This window comes from Monodon monoceros, unplaced genomic scaffold (assembly GCF_005190385.1).
Source record: "Monodon monoceros isolate NGI ecotype Baffin Bay Population unplaced genomic scaffold, NGI_Narwhal_1 Super_Scaffold_1, whole genome shotgun sequence".
NCBI classification, from domain to species: Eukaryota; Metazoa; Chordata; class Mammalia; order Artiodactyla; family Monodontidae; genus Monodon; species Monodon monoceros.
In genome coordinates, this window is record NW_021703765.1 from 45,720,778 (window position 1) to 45,742,893 (window position 22,116).

At 38.2% G+C, this 22,116-nt stretch overlaps 1 protein-coding gene across 2 annotated transcripts in view; it reads right to left on the minus strand.

Moving 5' to 3' along the window:
- TAF4B (TATA-box binding protein associated factor 4b) overlaps positions 1 to 22,116 on the minus strand; it is a 125,351-nt gene that overhangs the window by 32,029 nt on the left and 71,206 nt on the right. The gene's annotated exons all lie outside the window — the stretch shown is intronic.

Genomic DNA, 22,116 nt, shown 5'->3' on the forward strand with positions numbered 1-22,116 from the left:
CTATGCTGTATGATTTACAAAGCACTTCCTTAAAATTAACTCAGTTAACTCTTACAACGACACTGAAAGTTATATATTAACTGCTATAATAACATGAAAATTATACATATATATATTTTTTAATAACTAAGGGAGAAAGTGAGGTTTTAAGAAATTGGGAAAACTTCATAAAGGTCACACAATAATAAGTGGTAGAAACAGAACGCAGAGCCAAGTGTTCTCATAAACCTTTTCAATATATCACACTTTCTTATGGATTTACTCTGTATCTATCTTCATGTCAACAACTGAAAGTGAGTTAGTATTGTTTTGTTGCACAGCTTTCATTATGCCTAACCCAAATGACCAAATCTACAAGGTATAATTTTTTAGTATTTGGGCACTAAACTATTCAGGGGCACCCATCAAAGATGCCTCATTAAGGTAGATAAATTTAAGATATTAAAACTGGGAAATAAATGCATGAAACATAGCATCATTTCACGAAGGCAAGTAAGTGTCAAATGGTATTCTTTAAAAAAAACAAGGTGAAGAAGTCAAAATAAAATATCACTACACAGGTTGCTAAGTTTTTCTGGAAAAGGAAGCAGGCTTAATTCCCACCGAAATCTTAGTGTGGAGAAGAAGGAAGAAAGAACCTGGCACTGGTTGCTAGATAAATATTCAAACAAGATCAGACTCCAAGATAGTCAACTGAAAGTAACCTATTGGGGAACCATAAAGGTATCCGGAGAATATTTTTCTAAAAGAACACTAGCTAAATTTTTAACATTAAAAAAAAAAAGCCTAGATGAAAGAAGCAAACAATTTATGATGAAATAGGCAGTCTCAGAGAGACACAAAGTAAAGATCACTTCAAATTATTTTATAATATCAGAGGAAAGACAAAGAATAAGCCATAGGTAACTGAATCCAGCAAAGCAGAAAACACTTAACTAAAGAAAATGAACTAGGAACCATTTTCCATTTGTTCCCCAAATAACAGAGCAGAAATCCTTCATTTAAATTGTATATTTACTTATATATAAATTGCTAGAAAACTATTTTCAGGAGTTATAAACCATCTTTTGTTAATGCTGGCCTTTTAAATAAAATATATAGTTTTAGAGTCTGACGCTGTCACAACATAGAACTTGTAGGTGACAAAATATAATTTTAATTAATCTACCCTGCAGCACAAATCAAACAACAAGCTATATTTTAGTCTTTCCCTGTAGAGAAATGGCATCTGCACGATAGTCACACCAAATAAATAGTTTTAAAATTGACCTCTGTCATCAAATTCCACTACCTATACAGGAAAACATTTTCTCTCACTCTGCAAATTACACTTTGGTTTTCAGAAATCTCACAGACGTTTAAGAAAATTTTGCAAAACTATTAACAAAAATGGAAACTGACAATAGGTTGGTTGTATTTACAATGAACTACCTTAAAACCAATGTATTTTGGGGCTTCCCTGGTGGCGCACTGGTTGAGACTCCACCTGCCGATGCAGGGGACATGGGTTCGTGCCCCGGTCCGGGAAGATCGCACATGCCGTGGAGCGGCTGGGCCCGTGAGCCATGGCTGCTGAGCCTGCGCGTCTGGAGCCTGTGCTCCACAACGGGAGAGGCCACAACAGTGAGAGGCCCGCGTACCACAAAAAAACAAACAAAAAAACCCAATGTATTTTGGCCAACACAATATAGAAAAACTATGGACTTTTTTTTTTTTTAACATCTTCATTGGAGTATAATTGCTTTACAATGGTGTGTTAGTTTCTGCTTTATAACAAAGTGAATCAGCTATACATATTCACATATCACCATATCTCCTCCCTCTTGCGTCTCCCTCCTACCCTCCTTATCCCACCCCTCTAGGTGGTCACAAAGCACCGAGGTGATCTCCCTATGCCATGCGGCTGCTTCCCACTAGCTATCTATTTTATATTTGGTAGTATATGTAAATCCATGCCACTTTCTCACTTCGTCCCAGCTTACCCTTCCCCCTCCCCGTGTGCTCCAGTCCATTCTCTATGTCTGCGTCTTTATTCCTGTCCTGCCCTTAGGTTCTTCAGAACCTTTTTTTCTTAGATGCCATATAAATGTGTTAGCATACGGTATTTTTCTCTTTCTGACTTACTTCACTGTGTATGACAGACTCTAGGTCCATCTACCTCACTACAAATAACTCAGTTTCGTTTCTTTTTATGGCTGAGTAATATTCCATTGTATATATGTGCCACTTCTTCTTTATCCATTCATCTGTCGATGGACACTTAGGTTGCTTCCATGTCCTGGCTAATGTAAACAGAGATGCAATGAACATTGTGCTACATGACTCTTTTTGAATTATGGTTTTCTCTGCATATATGCCCAGTAGTGGGATTGCTGGGTCATACGGTAGTTCTATTTTTAGTTGTTTTTTTTTTTTTTTAAACATCTTTATTGGGGTATAATTGCTTTACAATGGTGTGTTAGTTTCTGCTTTATAACAAAGTGAATCAGTTATACATATACATATGTTCCCATATCTCTTCCCTCTTGCGTCTCCCTCCCTCCCACCCTCCCTATCCCACCCCTCCAGGCAGTCACAAAGCACCGAGCCGATATCCCTGTGCCATGCGACTGCTTCCCACTAGCTATCTACCTTACGTTTGGTAGTGTATATATGTCCATGCCTCTCTCTCGCCCTGTCACAGCTCACCCTTCCCCCTCCCCATATCCTCAAGTCCGTTCTCCAGTAGGTCTGTGTCTTTATTCCTGTCTTACCCCTAGGTTCTTCATGACATTTTTTTTTCTTAAATTCCATACATATGTGTTAGCATACAGTATTTGTCTTTTTTTTTTCTGACTTACTTCACTCTGTATGACAGACTCTAGGTCTATCCACCTCATTACAAATAGCTCAATTTCGTTTCTTTTTATGGCTGAGTAATATTCCATTGTATATATGTGCCACATCTTCTTTATCCATTCATCTGATGATGGGCACTTAGGTTGTTTCCATCTCTGGGCTATTGTAAATAGAGCTGCAATGAACATTTTGGTACATGAGTCTTTTTGAATTTTGGTTTTCTCAGAGTATATGCCCAGTAGTGGGATTGCTGGGTCATATGGTAGTTCTATTTTTAGTTTTTTAAGGAACCTCCATACTGTTCTCCATAGTGGATGTATCAATTTACATTCCCAACAACAGTGCAAGAGGGTCCCCTTTTCTCCACACCCTCTTCAGCACTGTTTGTAGATTTTTTGATGATGGCCATTCTGACTGGTATGAGGTGATACCTCACCATAGTTTTGATTTGCACTTCTCTAATGATTAGTGATGTAGAGCACTCTTTCATGTGTTCGTTGGGAATCTGTATATCTTCTTTAGAGAAATGTCTATTTAGGTCTTCTGCCCATTTTTGAATTGGGTTGTTTGTTTTTTTGATATTGAGCTGCATGACCTGCTTGTAAATTTTGGAGATTAATCCTTTGTCAGCTGCTTCGTTTGCAAATATTTTATCCCATTCTGAGGGTTGCTTTTCGTCTTGTTTATGGTTTCCTTTGCTGAGCAAAAGCTTTTAAGTTTCAGTAGGTCCCATTGGTTTATTTTTGTTTTTATTTCCATTTCTCTAGGAGGTGGGTCAAAAAGGATCTTGCTGTGATTTATGTCATAGAGTGTTCTGCCTATTTTTTCCTCTAAGAGTTTTATAGTGTCCGCCCTTACATTAGGTCTTTAATCCATTTTGAGTTTATTTTTGTGTATGGTGTTAGGGAGTGTTCTAATTTCATTCTTTTACATGTAGCTGTCCAGTTTTCCCAGCACCACTTATTGAAGGGGCTGTCTTTTCTCCATTGTATATTCTTGATCCTTCATCAAAAATAAGGTGACCATGAGATTGGTTCAAGATGGCAGAGTAGAAGGACGTGCTCTTACTTCCTCTTGTGAGAGCACTGGAATCACAACTAACTTCTGAGCAATCATAGACAGGAAGACACTGGAACTCACCAAAAAAGATACCCCACATTCAAAGACAAAGGAGAAGCCACAATGAGACAGTAGGAAGGGTGCAAACACAATAAAATCAAATCCCATAACTGCTGCATGGGTGACTCACAAACTGGAGAACACTTATACCACAGAAGTCCACCCACTGCAGTGAAGGTTCTGAGCCCCATGTCAGGCTTCCCAACCTGGGGGTCTGGCAACGGGAGGAGGAATTCCTAGAGAATCAGACTTTGAAGGCTAGCGGGATTTGACAGCAGGACTTCGACAGGACTGGGAGAAACAGAGACTAGACTCTAGGAGGGCACACACAAAGTACTGTGGGAATCAGGACACAGGGGAAGGATCAGTGACCCCATAGGAGACTGAACCAGAACTACCTACTAGTGTTGGAGGATCTCCTTCAGAAGCGGGGGGTGGCTGTGTCTCACCGTGAGGACAAGGACACTGGCAGCAGAAGTTCTGGGAAGTACTCCTTGGTGTGAGCCTTCCCAGAGTCCGCCATTAGTCCCACCAAAGAACCCTGGTAGGCTCCAGTGTTGGGTCGCAGCAGGCCAAACAACCAACAGGGAGGGAACCCAGCCCCACCTATCAGCAGTCAAGAGGATTAAAGTTTTACTGAGATCTGCCCACCAGAGCAACAGCCAGTTCTACCCACCACCAGTCCCTCCCACCAGGAAACTTGCACAAGCCTCTTAGATAGCCTCATCCACCAGAGGGAAGACAGCAGAAGCAGGATGAACTACAATCCAGCCTGTGGAACAAAAACCACATTCAAAGAAAGATATAGACAAGATGAAAAGGCAGAGGGCTATGTACCAGATGAAGGAACAAGATAAAGCTCCAGAAAAACAACTAAATGGAGATAGACAACCTTCCAGAAAAACAATTCAGAATAATGACACTTAAGATGATCCAGGACCTCGGAAAAAGAATGGAGGCAAAGATCGAGAAGATGCAAGAAATGTTTAACAAAGACCTAGAAGAATTAAAGAACAAACAGAGATGAACAGTACAATAGGTGAAATGAAAAATACACTAGAAGGAATCAATATCAGAATAACTGAGGCAGAAGAACGGATAAGTGACCTGGAAGACAGAATGGTAGAATTCACTGCTGCGGAAAAGAATAAAGAAAAAAGAATGAAAAGAAATGATGACAGCCTAAGACACCTCTGGGACAACGTTAAATGCAACAACATTCACATTACAGGGGTCCAGAAGGGGAAGAAAGAGAGAAAGGATGCGAGAAAATATTTGAAGATATTATAGTTGAAAACTTCCCTAACATGAGAAAGGAAAGAGCCACCCAAGTCCAGAAAGCGCACAGTCCCATACAGGATAAACCCAAGGAGAAACACACCGAGACACATAGTAATCAAATTGGCAAAACTTAAAGAAAAATTATTGAAAGCAGCAAGGGAAAAATGAAATATAATATACAAGGGAACTCCCATGAGGTTAACAGATGATTTCTCAGCAGAAACTCTACAAACCAGAAGGGAGTGGCAAGATATACTTAAAGTGATGAAAGAGAAGAACCTACAACGAAGATTACTCTACCCAGCAAGGATCTCATTCAGATTCGATGGAGAAATTAAAAGCTTTACAGACAAGCAAAGGCTAAGAGAATTCAGCACCACCAAACCAGCTCTAGAGCAAATGCTGAAAGAACTTCTCTAAGTGGGAAACACAAGACAAGAAAAGGAGCTACAAAAACTAACCCAAAACGATTAAGAAAATGGTAATAGGAACATACATATCAATAATTACCTTAAACATGAATGGATTAAATGTTCCAACCAAAAGACACAGGCTTGCTGAATGGATACAAAAACAAGACCTGGACAATGGAATATTACTCAGCCTTAAAAAGAAATGAAATTGAGCTATTTGTAATGAGATGGATAGACCTAGAGTCTGTCATACAGAGTGAAGTAAGTCAGAAAGAAAAAGACAAATACCGTATGCTAACACATATATATGGAATTTAAGGGGAAAAAAAATGTCATGAAGAACCTAGGGGTAAGACAGGAATAAAGACGCAGACCTACTGGAGAACGGACTTGAGGATATGGGGAGGGGGAAGGGTGAGCTTTGACAGGGCGAGAGAGAGTCATGGACATATACACACTAACAAACGTAGTAAGGTAGATAGCTAGGGGGAAGCAGCCGCAAGGCACAGGGATATTAGCTCGGTGCTTTGTGACAGCCTGGAGGGGTGGGATAGGGAGAGTGGGAGGGAGGGAGACGCAAGAGGGAAGACATATGGGAACATATGTATATGTATAACTGATTCACTTTGTTATAAAGCAGAAACTAACACACCACTGTAAAGCAATTATACCCCAATAAAGATGTTTAAAAAAAAAAAAAAAAAAAACAAACAAAAAAAAAACAAGACCCGGGCTTCCCTGGTGGCGCAGTGGTTGGGTGTCCGCCTGCCGATGCAGGGGACGCGGGTTCGTGCCCCGGTCCGGGAGGATCCCATGTGCCGTGGAGCAGCTGGGCCCGTGAGCCATGGCCGCTGGGCCTGCGCGTCCGGAGCCTGTGCTCCACGATGGGAGAGGCTACGGTGGTGAGAGGCCCACATACAGCAAAAGAAAAAAAAAAACCCCAAAACACCCCCAAAAAACAAGACCCATATATATGCTGTCTACAAGAGACCCACTTCAGACCTAGGGGCACATACAGAATGAAAGTGAGGGGATGGAAAAAGATGTTCCATGCAAATGGAAATTAAAAGACAGCTGGAGTTGCAATACCCGTATCAGATAAAATAGACTTTAAAATAAAGAATGTTATAAGAGACAAGGAAAGACACTACATAACAGTCAAGGGATCAATCCAAGAAGATATAACAATTATAAATATATAGGCACCCAACAAAGGAGCACCTCAATACATAAGGCAACTGCTAACAGCTATAAAAGAGGAAATTGACAGTAACACAATAATAGTGGGGGACTTTTTTAACACCTCACTTACACCAATGGACAGATCATCCAAAGAGAAAATTAATAAGGAAACACAAGCTTTAAATGACACAATAGACCAGATAGATTTAGTTGATATTTATAGGAGATTCCATCCAAAAACAACAGATTACACTTTCTTCTCAAGTGTGCATGGAACATTCTCCAGAATAGATCACCTCTTGGGTCACAAATCAAGCCTTAGTAAATTTAAGAAAATTGAAATCATATCAAGCATCTTTTCTGACCACAATGCTATGAGATAACAAATCAATTACAGGGAAAAAAAACGTAAAAAACACAAACACATGGAGGCTAAACAATACGTTACTAAATAACCAAGAGATCACCAAAGAAATCAAAGAGGAAATCAAAAAATACCTAGAGACAAATGACAATGAAAACACGACGATCCAAAACCTACGGTATGCAGCAAAAGTAGTTCTAAGAGGGAAGCTTATAGCAATATAAGCCTACGTCAAGAAACAAGAAACATCTCAAATGAACGATCTAAACTTATACCTAAAGTAACTAGAGAAAGAAGAACAAAGAAAACCCAAAGTTAGCAGACAGAAAGAAATCATAAAGATCAGAGCAGAAACAAATGAAAAAGAAATGAAGGAAAGAATAGCAAAGATCAATAAAACTAAAAGCTGGTTCTTTTTGAGAAGATAAACAAAATTGATAAACCATCAGCCAGACTCATCAAGAAAAAGAGGGAGAGGACTCAAATCAATATAATTAGAAATGAAAAAGGAGAGGTTACAACAGACACCGTAGAAATACAAAGCATCCTAAGAGGCTACTACAAGCAACTCTATGCCAATAAAATGGACAACTTGGAAGAAATGGACAAATTCTTAGAAAGGTATAATCTTCCAAGATTGAACCAAGAAGAAATAGAAAATATGAACAGACCAATCACAAGTAATGAAATTGAAACTGTGATTAAAAATCTTCCAACAAACAAAAGTTCAGGACCAGATGGCTTCACAGCTGAATTCTACCAAACATTTAGAGAAGAGCTAACACCCACCCTTCTAAAACACTTCCAAAAAACTGCAGAGGAAGGAAACCCCAAACTCATTCTATGAGGCCACCATCACCCTGATACCAAAATCAGACAAAGATGTCACAAAGAAAGAAAATTACAGACCAATATCACTGATGAATATAGATGCAAAAATCCTCAACAAAATACTAGCAAACAGAATTCAACAACACATTAAAAGGATCATACCCCATGATTAAGTGGGATTTATCCCAGGGATGCAAGGATTCTTCAATATACAGAAATCAATCAATGTGATACATCATATTAACAAATTGAAGAAGTAAAACCATATGATCATCTCAATAGATGCAGAAAAAGCTTTTGACAAAATTCAACATTCATTTATGATAAAACTCTCCAGAAAGTGGGCATAGAGGGAACCTACCTCAACATAATAAAGGCCATATATGACAAACTCACAGCAAACATCATTCTCAATGGTGAAAATCTGAAAGCATTTCTTTCAAGATCAGGAACAAGACAAGGATGTCCACTGTCACCACTATTATTCAGCATAGCTTTGGAAGTCCTAGCCACGGCAATCAGAGAAGAAAAAGAAAGAAAAGGAATACAAATCAGAAAAGAAGTAAAACTGTCACTGTTTGTGGATGACATGATACTATACATAGAGAATCCTAAAGATGCCAGCAGAACACTACTAGAGCTAATCAATGAATTTGGTAAAGTTGCAGGATACAAAATTAATGCACAGAAATCTCTTGCATTCCTAAACACTAATGATGAAAAATGTGACAGAGAAATTAAGGAAACACTCCCATTTACCACGGCAACAAAAAGAATAAAATACCTAGGAATAAACCTACCGAGGAAGACAAAAGACCTGTATGCAGAAAATTATAAGACACTGATGAAAGAAATTAAAGATGATACAAACAAATGGAGAGATATACCATGTTCTTGGATTGGAAGAATCAATACTGTGAAAATGACTACACTACCCAAAACAATCTACAGATGCAATGCAATCCCTATCAAATTACCAGTGGCATTGCTTACAGAACTAGAAAAAAAAATCTTAAAATTTTTATGGAGACAGAAAAGACCCCGAATAGCCAAAGCAGTCTTCAGGGGAAAAAACAGAGCTGGAAGAATCAGACTCCCTGACTTCAAAGCTACAGTAATCAAGACAATATTGTACTGGCACAAAAACAGAAATATAGATCAACGGAACAGGATAGAAAGCCCAGAGATAAACTCATGCACCTATGGTCAACTAATCTATGACAAAAGAGGTAAGGATATACAACGGAGAAAAGAGAGTCTCTTCAATAATTGGTGCTGGGAAAACTGGACAGCTACATGTAAAAGAATGAAATTAAAACACTCTCTAACACCATACACAAAAATAAACTCAAAATGGATTAGAGACCTAAATGTAACATCGGACACTATAAAACTCTTAGAGGAAAACAGAGGAAGAACACTCTTTGACATAAATCACAGCAAGATCTTTTTTGATCCACCTCCTAGAGTAATGGAAATCAAAACAAAAGTAAACAAATAGGACCTAATGAACCTTAAAAGCTTTTGCAAAGCAAAGGAAACTACAAACAAGACGATAAGACAACCCTCAGAATGGGAGAAAATATTTGCAAACAAATAAATGGGCAAAGAATTAATCTCCAAAATATATAAACAGCTCATGCAGCTCAATATTAAAAAAAAACAACCACCCAATCCAAAAATGGGCAGACATTTCTCCAAAGAAGACATACAGATGGCCAAGAAGCACATGAAAAGCTGCTCAACATCACTAATTACTAGAGAAATGCAAATCAAAACTACAATGAGGTATCACCTCACATCAGTTAGAATGGGCATCATCAGAAAATCTACAAACAACAAATGCTACAGAGGTTGTGGAGAAAAGGGAACACTCTTGTACTGTTGCTGGGAATGTAAATTGACACAGCCACTATGGAGAACAGTATGGAGGTTCCTTAAAGAACTAAAAATAGAATTACCATATGACCCAGCAATCCCACTACTGGGCATATACCCAGAGAAAACCATAATTCAAAAAGACACATGCACACCAATGTTCACTGCAGCCCTATTTACAACAGCCAGGTCATGGAAGCAACCTAAATGCCCATTGACAGATGAATGGGTAAAGAAGATGTGGTACATATATACCATGGACTATTACTCAGCCATAAAAAGGAATGAAATTGGGTCATTTGTAGAGACGTGGATGCATCTAGAGACTGTCATAAAGAGTGAAGTAAGTCAGAAAGAGAAAAACAAATATCGTATATTAACGCATATTTGTGGAACCTAAAAAATGGTACAGATGAACCAGTTTCTAGAGCAGAAATTGAGACAGAGAAGTAGAGAAAAAACGTATGGACACCAAGTGGAGAAAGAGGCGGGGGCTGGGGGTTGTGGTATGATGAATTGGGAGATTGGGACTGACATATATACACTACTATGTATAATATGGATAACTAATAAGAACCTGCTGTATAAAAAGATAAATAAAATTAAAATATTAAAAAAAAAAAGAAGGTGGCCATATGTGCATGGGTTTATCTTTGGGCTTTCTATCCTGTTCCATTGATTCATATTTCTGTTTTTGTGCCAGTACAATATTGTCTTGGTTACTGTAGCTTTGTAGTATAGTCTGAAGTCAGGGAGCCTGATTCCTCCAGCTATGTTTTTCTTTCTCCAGATTGCTTTGGCTATTCGGGATCTTTTGTGTTTCCATACAAACTGTGAAATTTTTTGTTCTAGTTCTGTGAAAAATGCCATTGGTAGTTTGATAGGGATTGCGTTGAATGTGTAGATTGCTTTGAGTAGTATTGTCATTTTCACAATATTGATTCTTCCAATCCAAGAACATGGTATATCTCTCCATCTATTTGCATATTTAATTTCTTTCATCTATGTCTTATAGTTTCCTGAGTACAGGTCTTTTGTTTCCTTAGGTAGGTTTATTTCTAGGTATTTTATTCTTTTTGTTGCAATGGTAAATGGGAGTGTTTCCTTAATTTCTCTTTCAGGCTTTTCATCATTAGTGTATAGGAATGCAAGAGATTTCTGTGCCTTAATTTTGTATCCTGCTACTCTACCAAATTCATTGATTTGGTCTAGCAGTTTTCTGGTAGAATCTTTAGGATTCTTTATGTATAGTATCATGTTATCTGCAGACAGTGACAGCTTTAATTTTTCTTTTCTGATTTGGATTCCTTTTATTTCTTTTTCTTCTCTGAGGGCTGTGGCTAAAGCTTCCAAAACTATGCTGAATAATAGTGGTGAGTGTGGGCAACCTTGTCTTGTTCCTGATCTTAGTGGAAACGGTTTCAGTTTTTCACCATTGAGAACGATGTTGGCTGTGGGTTTGTCATATATAGCCTTAATAATGTTGAGGTAAGTTCCCTGTATGCTTACTTTCTGGAGGGTTTTTATCATAAATGGGTGGTGAATTTTGTCGAAAGCTTTTTCGGCATCTATTGAGGTGATCATATGGTTTTTATCCTTCAGTTTGTTAATATGGTGTATCACATTGATTGATTTGTGTATATTGAAGAATCCTTGCATCCCTGGGATAAACCACACTTGATCATGGTGTATGATCCTTTTAATGTGCTGTTGGATGCTGTTTGCTAGTATTTTGTTCAGGATGTTTTTGCATCTATGTTCATCAGTGATATTGGCCTGAAGTTTTCTTTCTTTGTGACATCTTTGCCTGGTTTTGGTATCAGGGTGATGGTGGCCTCGTAAAATGAGTTTGGGAGTGTTCCTCCCTCTGCCATATTTTGGAAGAGTTTGAGAAGGACAGGTGTTAGCTCTTCTCTAAATGTTTGATAGTATTTGCCTGTGAAGCCATTTGGTCCTGGGCTTTTGTTTGTTGGAAGATTTTTAATCACAGTTTCAATTTCAGTGCTTGTGATTGGTCTGTTTACATTTTCTATTTCTTCCTCGTTCAGTCTTGGAAGGTTGTGGTTTTCTAAGAATTTGTTCATTTCTTCCAAGTTGTCCATTTTATTGGCATATAGTTGCTTGTAGTAGCCTCTTAGGATGTTTGTATTTCTGCAGTGTCAGTTGTTACTTCTCCTTTTTCATTTCTAATTCTATTGATTTGGGTCTTCTCCCTTTTTTTCTTGATGAGTCTGGCTAATGGTTTATCAATTTTGTTTATCTTCTCAAAGAATCAGCTTTTAGTTTTACTGATCTTTGCTACTGTTTCCTTCATTTCTTTTTCATTTGTTTCTGCTCTGATATTTACGATTTCTTTCCTTCTGCTAACTTTGGGGGTTTTTTGTTTTACTTTCTCTAATTGCTTTAGGTGTAAGGCTAGGTTGTTTGAGATGTTTCTTGTTTCTTGAGGTAGGATTGTATTGCTATAAACTTCCCTCTTAGATCTACTTTTGCTGCATCCTATAGGTTTTGGGTCATCGTGTTTTCATTGTCATTTTTCTCTAGGTATTTTTTGATTTCCTCTTTGATTTCTTCAGTGATCTCTTAGTTATTAAGTAGTGTATTGTTTAGCCTCCATGTGTTTGTATTTTTTACAGATTTTTTTCCTGTAATTGATATCTAGTCTCATAGTGTTGTGGTCAGAAAAGATACTTGATACGATTTCAATTTTCTTAAATTTACCAGGGCTTGATTTGTAACACGAGATATGATCTATCCTGGAGAATGTTCCATGAGCACTTGAGAAGAAAGTGTATTCTGTTGTTTTTGGATGGAATGTCCTATAAATATCAGTTAAGTCCATCTTGTTTAATGTATCATTTAAATCTTGTGTTTCCATATTTATTTTCATTTTAGATGATCTGTTCATTGGTGAAAGTGGGGTGTTAATGTTCCCTACTATGATTGTGTTATTGTTGATTTCCCCTTTCATGGCTGTTAGCATTTGCCTTATGTATTGAGGTGCTCCTATGTTGGGTGCATAAATATTTACAACTGTTATATCTTCTTCTTGGATGGATCCCTTGATCATTATATAGTGTCCTTCTTTTCTCTTCTAATAGTCTTTATTTTAAAGTCCATTTTGTCTGATATGAGAATTGCTACTTCAGCTTTCTTTTGATTTCCATTTGCATGGAGTGTCTTTTTTTCATCCCCTCACTTTCAGTCTGTATGTGTCCCTAGGTCTGAAGTGGGTCTCTTGAAGACAGCATGTACACATACGGGTCTTGTTTTTGTATCCATTCAGTCAGTCTATGTCTTTTGGTTGGAGCATTTAATCCATTTACATTTAAGGTAGTTATTGATATGTGTGTTCCTATTAGCATTTTCTTAATTGTTTTGGGTTTGTTATTGTGGGTCTTTTCCTTCTCTTGTGTTTCCTGCCTAGAGAAGTTCCTTTAGCATTTGTTGTAAAGCTGACTTGGTGGTGCTGAATTCTCTTAGCTTTTGCTTGTCTGTAAAGGTTTTAATTTCTCCATCGAATTTGAATGAGATCCTTGCTGGGTAGAGTAATGTTGGTTGTAGGTTTTTCCCTTTCATCACTTTAAATACGCCCTGCCACTCCCTTCTGGCTTGCAGAGTTTCTGCTGAAAGATCAGCTATTAACCTTATGGGAATTCCCTCGTATATTGTTTGTTCTTTTTCCGTTGCTGCTTTTAATATTTTTTCTTTGTATTTAATTTTTGATAGTTTCATTAATATGTGTCTTGGCATGTTTCTCCTTGGATTTATCCTGTATGGGACTCTCTGCCCTTTCTGGACTTGGGTGGCTATTTCCTTTCCCATATTAGGGAAGTTTTCAACTATAAACTCTTCCAATATTTTCTTAGTCCCTTTCTTTTTCTCTTTTTCTTCTAGGACTCGAATAATTTGAATGTTGGTGCGTTTAATATTGTTCCAGAGGTTTCTGAGACTGTCCTCAATTCTTTTCATTCTTTTTTCTTTATTCTGCTCTGCAGTAATTTTTTCCACTATTTTATCTTCCAGGTCACTTTTCCGTTCTTCTGCCTCAGTTATTCTGCTATTGATTCCTTCTAGAGAATTTTAAATTTCATTTATTGTGTTGTTCATCATTGTTTGTTTGCTCTTTAGTTCTTCTAGGTCCTTGTTGAACGTTTCTTGTTTTTTCTCCATTCTAGTTCCAAGATTTTGGATCATCTTTACTATCATCACTCTGAATTCTTTTTCAGATAGACTGTCTATTTCCTCTTCATTTGTTTGGTCTGGTGGGTTTTTATCTTGCTCCTTCATCTGTCGTGTGTTTCTCTGACGTCTCATTTTGCTTAACTTACTGTGTTGGGGTCTCCTTTTCACAGGCTGCAGGTTCGTAGTTCCTGTTGTTTTTGGTGTCTGCCCCCCTGTGGGTAATGTTGGTTCAGTGGGTTGTGTAGGCTCCCTGGTGGAGGGGACTGGTGCCTGTGTTCTGGTGGATGAGGCTGGATCTTGTCTTTCTGGTGGGCAGGTCTGCATCCCATGGTGTGTTTTGGGCTGTCTGTGACCTTATTATGATTTTAGGCAGCCTCTCTGCTAATGGGTGGGGTTAAGTTCCCGTCTTGCTAGTTGTTTGGCATAGGGTGTCCAGCACTCGAGTGGAGCTGGGTCTTAGCATTGAGATGGAGATCTCTCGGAGAGCTTTCGCCATTTGATATTATGTGGAGCTGGGAGGTCTCTGGTGGACCAATGTCCTGAACTTGGCTCTCCCACCTCAGAGGCACAGGCCTGACACCCGGCTGGAGCACGAAGACCCTGTCAGCCACACAGCTCAGAAGAAAAGGGAGGAAAAAAGAAAGAAAGAAAGAAAAAATAAAATAAAATAAAGTTGTTAAAATAAAAAATTATTAAAATGTAATTTAAAAAAAGGAAAGAAGAAAAAACTGACAGACAGAACCCTAGGACAAATGGTAAAAGCAAAGCTATACAGACAAAATCATACAGAGAAGCATACACATACACACTCACAAAAAGAGAAAAAGGAAAAAAATATATATTTTGTTGCTCTCACAGTCCACCACCTCAATTCTGGGATGATTCGTTGTCTATTCAGGTATCCCACAGATGCAGGGTACATAAGTTGATTGTGGAGATTTAATCCGCTGCTCCTGAGGCTGCTGGGAGAGATTTCCCTTTCTCTTCTTTTTTTGCACAGCTCCTGGGGTTCAGCTTTGGATTTGGCCCCGCCTCTGCGTGCAGATTGCCTGAAGGCATCTGTTTCTGTTCAGACAGGATGGGGTTAAAGGAGTGGCTGATTAGGGGGCTCTGGCTCACTCAGGCCATGGGGAGGGAGGGGTATGGAATGCGGGGCGAGACTGGACGTTGCAACAGCCTGAGGTGCGCCTGGGTGTTCTCCCGGAGAAGTTGTCTCTGGATCACGGGACCCTGGCAGTGGCCGGCTGCACAGCCTCCTGGGAGGGGAGGTGTGGATAGTGACCTGTGCTTGCACACAGGCTTCTTGGTGGCTGCAGCAGCAGCCTTAGCCTTTCATGCCCATCTCTGGTGTCTGCGCTGATAGCTGTGGCTTGCGCCCGTCTCTGGAGCTCGTTTAGGCTGTGCTCTGAATCTCCTCTCGTTGCGCACCCCAAAACAATGGTCTCTTGCCTCTTAGGCAGGTCCAGAGTTTTTCCTGGACTCCCTCCCGGCTAGCTGTGGCACACTAGCCCCCTTCAGGCTGTCTTTACGCAGCCAACCCCAGTCCTCTCCCTGGGATCTGACCTCCGAAGCCATAGCCTCAGCTCCCAGCCCCCGCGTGCCCCGGCGGGTGAGCGCACAAGCCTCTCAGGCTGGTGAGTGCCGGCTGGCACCGATCCTCTGTGTGGGAATCTCTCCGCTTTGCTCTCTGCACCCCTGTTGCTGTGCTCTCCTCTGAAGCCTCCCAGCCACCCACCCTCTGTCTCCACCAGTGAAGGTGCTTCCTAGTGTGTGGAAGCTTGTCCTCCTTCACAGCTTCCTCCCAGAGGTGCAGGTCCTGTCCCTATTCTTTTGTCTCTGTTTTTTCTTTTCTCTTTTGCCCTACGCAGGTACATGGGGAGTTTCTTGCCATTTGTGAGGTCTGAGGTCTTCTGCCAGCGTTCAGTAGGTGTTCTGTAGGAGCTGTTCCACATGTAGATGTATTTCTGACGTATCTGTGGGTAGGAAAGTGATCTCCACATCTTACTCTTCTGCCATCTTGAAGGTCTCTGAAAAACTATGCACTTTTAACTGGAACAGGAGGATGTTCTGGGCATTAATGTGGACTTGGCATACACAGTAGGTGAAAATGACATGCAAGCTCAGTTCAGTAAAAACAGCCATTGAATTAGAGGTTTGCTGGTGGAAACGGGATTGCAAGTGACATGCTTATCTACACAGAAAACCTCAAGGTAGATAAAAAAAAACAAAACCAAAAAGCCTCCTAGGGCCAATGAATGAGTTTAGTAAGGCAACAAGACTAAAGGTCAATACAAAAATAATCGTATTTCTAAATATCATTAAGGTAAAGTCTGAAACTTAAATTTTTAAAAATCCCACTTATAATAGCTTTCCCCAAAATGAAATACTTAGGTATCAATCTAACATGTACAGGTATCTGTATGCTGTAAACCACAAGACACAGATGAAAGAAATAAAGGAAAATACCGATAAATGGAGAGACATGCTGCATTCATGGATTGTAAGATTCAACATAGTAAAGATCTCAATTCTCTCCAAATTCATCTACAGATTTAACACAATTCCAAAAAAAATTTTTTGTGGATATGGATAAGTTGATTGTAAAACTTACATGGAAACCGAAGAAACTAGAAAAGCTAAATCAATTTTCGGGAGAAAAAGGGAACAAAATGGAAAGAATTACACCATGCAGTTTTAAGAATTACTTATATAAGGCTACAGTAATCAAAATTATGTGTTATTGATGAAGGAATCGACACATAGGTTAATGAAACAGAATAGAGAATCGAGAAATAGATCCAGATAAATATGGCCGATTTATTTTTGACCAGGGTGGAAAACAATTCAATTGAGAAAGCAGTCATTTCAACACATGGGGCAATTGAACATTCACATGCAAAAAAATGAATCTTGAACCTCACAACTTATAAAAAATTAACTCAAAATGTCAACTATAAACTTCTAGCAAAAAGCTTAAGGAAAAATCTTTGTGACTTGGGACCCAGAAAAGAATTCTTAGACATGACAGCCAAAGGCAGGTCTATTTTTTTTTTAATTGACAAATTTGACTTCATAAAAATTAAACTTTTGCTCTGTAAAGGACACAGTTAAGAGAATGAAAGAACAAATTAATTTTTCTCTACAAGCTATATGCCTTTCTTTTTCTTGCCTTATTGTACCAACAATATAATGTTGAATAGTAGTGAAGAAAGCAGACATCCTTGCCTTTTTCCTAATCTTTGGAAGAAAGCATTCAGACTTTTCACCATTAAGAATGATTTTTAGTGGTAGGGTTTTAACAGCTGCCCTTTATCAGACTGAGAAAGTCCCTTCTATTCCAAGATTGCTGAGAGTTTTATTATTAATGGATGTTGAAATCTGCCAAATGTATTTTTACATCAATTGATATAGTCACATGGTTTTTCCTTCTTAGACTATTAATATGTTAGATTTTACTGACTAATTTTTGAATATTGAACCAGCTTTGCATCCCTGGGGTAAACTCTACTTGGTCAAGATATATTATTATTTTTATATATCACTGGATTTGATTTGCTAATATTTTGGTGAAGATGTTTACATCTATGTTCATGAAGCATATTGGTCTGTAGTGTTCGTTGGTATGCTGATTAGATCAGAGTCACATATAACAAACCTGTAGCTCAAGAGTGGTAATAAGAATTAAACATAGTAATATGGGGTTGGTTTCCTGAGCTCCTCCCTTTGGCCCTCTGGCCAGAAAGCTGGGGCTTTAGTTACTCCTCTTTGCCACATAGTTCTGTGACTACATCCATACCTAGGGTCAAGCAGCAAGAAAAAATGGGGGTGGGGAGTGGGGTAAAAGTGAGATGGCAACCTCACTGCTGGTTCAGAAGTCAGTTTGAATTCTCATCTTCTTCCCCAATTTGCCTACTATTTACTTTTCAAAGCCTTCGAATAGCTGCTCCATGCATTCTGTCCACGTTTATAGCTGTGTTCAGTGGCAGAAACAGTATGGAATGTTTTTACTCCATCTTAACTGAAACCATTAAAAGCTAGTTTAATCAGAATTCTGACAGGAGGCTTCTGTTATATTATATTCCTACTAGCTTTTACTTCATAAAACTTAAGCCTGCTTGCTCACCTATACCAGCAAACTCTCTCAACTTCGTCCAAAAGGACCTAACAGGCTTGGCAGATTTTCTTTTAAGGGCACCCTCATTCCTTCCTTAATGGCTAATGAAAAAGGCAGAAGTCTTCATCTCCCTTATCATAGTCTCTCTGATATCAAGTAGAAGTCCCCTAAAATTCAAGTCAGTGCCCTAGAGAGCAACAGAGCTCTCAACAGAAAATTATTTTATCTCTGGTGTTTAGTACTTGTCTCTGTTCCTTAAAAGTATAACTATGGTAGTACTGACTTTAATCAAGGGCCAAACCACACTAACAGATTACCTTAAAAAATCACACAAGCTCTCAGAGGTAAAACTCAGTAGAGGTACTTCTTGATATTAAGGACATAATATTTTAAAAAAACAAAAGATATAGAAAAAATGAAAATTAATGAAAACAGAAACCAAAAGCTTATTAGGCAGAATCAGAGGAGTTACATGAAGAATGAATAAGCTAGTGTCCTACAGCTAACTCCCTCAACAAATATAGGGACATATTTAACAAAAAGGACTAAATTATCTAGATAATTATGACACTGACATAATGGGAAATCCAAAAATGAGTTTCTTTTTCATGCTCAAGGAAGGCAAGATATAGGGGGAAAATGCAGGCACAGAGAGTACAAAAGATGACAGCAGAGCTGTCCTTCATAACAAATGATCCAAAACTATGAAGTAGTGTCACCTTCAGTCTGATTTTGCTACATACTTTCAGAAAGTATAAAGGTATAAAGCAAAGGAAGGGATTGAGAGGTAAGTTAATGAGCCTGTGCTCTAGAGCCCTCGTGCCACAACTACTGAAGCCCGTGTGCCTAGAGCCCGTGCTCCCCAAGAGAAGCCACCACAATGAGAAGCATGTGCACCACAACAGAGAGTAGCCCCTGCTCGCTGCAACTAGAAAAAGCCTGCGCGCAGCAATGAAGACCCAACACAGCCAAAAATAAATAAATTAATTTTTTTAAAAAAGAATGTCCTGCTTAGATTTCATAATTACAGTTAACATAATCTTAAACCAAAGGAAAAAAATTTTGGAACAAGTTCCAAAAAAGATCATCTCCCTACCTTACATAAATTCAAGGATACCACAATTCAAACACAGAATCCTTTTTAACCCCTTAAAGACAATTATTAAGCAGGCATTCTACCAAATCAAACAGTCACAGGGTCTGATTAATTTTTCTCCCAACCATTAAGGCTAATGATATCAGGACACTGTCCAGAACACCTGAGATACTTGGCTTGAAGTTTTTTCCTCCACTGATAATTATTTTAATTGAAGTATAGTTGATTTAAAATACTGTGTTACAGTGTTCACTGCAGCTCTATTTATAATAGCCAGGACATGGAAACAACCTAAGTGTCCATCGACAGGTGAATAGACAAAGAAGATGTGGCACATATATACAATGGAATATTACTCAGCCGTAAAAAGAAATGAAACTGAGTTATTTGTAGTGAGGTGAATGGACCAAGAGACTGTCATACAGAGTGAAGTAAGTCAGAAAGAGAAAAACAAATACTGTATGCTAACACATATATATGGAATCTAAAAAAAAAAAAAAAAAGGTTCTGAAGAACCTACGGGAAGGACAGGAATAAAGACGCAGACATAGAAAATGGACTTGAGGACAAGGGGAGGGGGAAGGGTAAGCTGGGACGAAGTGAGAGAGTGACATGGACATATATACACTACCAAATGTAAAAGAGATAGCTAGTGGGAAGCAGCCGTATAGCACAGGGAGATCAGCTTGGTGCTTTGTGACTACCTAGAGGGGTGGGATAGGGAGGGTGGGAGGGAGATGCAAGAGGGAGGAGATACAGGGATATATGTATACATATAGCTGATTCACTTTGTTATACAGCAGAAACTAACACACCATTGTAAAGCAATTATACTCCAATAAAGATGTTTAAAAAATAAATAAATAAAATACTGTGTTAGTTTCAGGTGTATAGCAAAGTGGTTCTTATATATATATATTTTTTTCAGATTATGTTCCATCATAGGTTATTACAAGATATTGAATATTGTTCCCTGTGTTATACAGTAAATCCTTGTTGCCACCTGATATACTTGGAATCTGAAATGTATACCTGCTGGTCAGCCCTTCTAATCCATCTCTACCTTTCAGGAAAATAGTATATTCCACATAATCTCACTTGAACACTTTTCCCCTTACATGCAAACATAATACTTGATTTATGTATTATTAAAAAGAAATATAATGTGCTGTATTCATATTAGATTATATAATTTTTTTTCTAGTTCTTACTCTTATATCCTTTTTTTAATTCCCAAACTTCTTTTCATTCCTCTGGAAGGAAAAAAAGAAACCAAAAAAACTGACATATTTGTTTTTGGAAACTGACATACCCATGGACAATCTCAAGATTATTATATTTAAGAGCTTGACGGCATCTTTCTTAAATGTATCTTAGCTAATGGTTTTAAGCTACTGGTTTTCCCTGTAATACCTCACCTTTCCCTAAATTATGACAGCTCTGTAATACAAGCAGAGATTGTATTGTTACATTCATTTTAAATACAAGGAAACAGGTAAGTTCAAAGAGGTCAAGTAACTTTCCCAAAGTGAAATCTAGATAATGGCATGCTGAATCTAGCATCCACGACTCCTGACTTCTACTTCAATGCTATTTCCTCTATAATACACACCTTTTCTATCAAAAGGATAATACATATCTCAAGACACACAGATCCTATACATCAAAATTAAAGAATGAGTACAACCTTCTGAAGAAGCTCTAAAGAAAATGTTATATTTTCTATGTAAGGTCCACCTATCAAGAGATACAACCAATAAAGGTCTCTTGAGAAAATATCCATTAAAAAACCTAGTGTAGCTTTCCTGCTTCCAAAGAGAGAACCTAGTGAATGGTAATTGGATGGTAACTGAACTATGCCAGTTCAAGATGCCAATTCTCAGATTCCCAAATCACAGTATTTTATTTAACTTTCTATGAACATTTAGTCAATGGGAAAACAAAAGTGATAGATTTTAAAGGCCCCCTTCTTTCCCCTCCTAGATTCTAAGTGTGATCTCCAGAACAGTGACAGCAATAGAAAAATCACCGAAAATTTTGTTGGAAATGCAAATTCTCAGACTTCACCCAGGCCTACTGTGTCATAGATTCCTGGGGTGGTACCCAGCAACCTGTGTTTTAACAAGCCCTCCAGATAATTCTTATGCATATCAAAGTTTGAGAACTACTATCTTATTAGACTATCAATGCTTTGAAAACATTGCATTTCTGTTTCTCTGCTATGTATACAAGCTCTTTATAACTTGCCATTTTAAGAACATCTTCTCCATACTACATTAATTTGATTGCACTTTTAATGAAAACTTAAATTTTCCCTGTTCAGTGTTCCATGAGTTTTGGCTCATGCAGAACTAGTATAAAGTTTAAATACAAGTTGCTATAAATTTAATAGTTAGCCTTAACTATATTTCACTGACTCCGTATCTTTTAAAATTTCATTAAAAAAAATCCCTTGCCCTTCTTGTACCTAAATGATATATCTTCTAATCAGTAATGAGCCTTATGAGTCAGTATTTTATTTATTGTACAATAATGCTTCATGGAGAGTTGTATTACTTATAGTTTTTATATCCTATATTTTCTATAAACAAAAATCCAAAGTCCTTCAGGGTACAAGTTTTCTAATCTGTTATGCATTTTAATTATTTAATACTTATTTTTGCCCAGTTTCTACAGGATGCACTGTGAAACTAATGTGCCAGCAGGTACATGTCATGCATTCCTTTTTCTTTCTTCTAATGTCTGATAAAAAATGAAAGTGGGGATGCTAGGAATTGTTAAAAAGAAAGTAAATGAATTCTTTGTCTCACTCTGC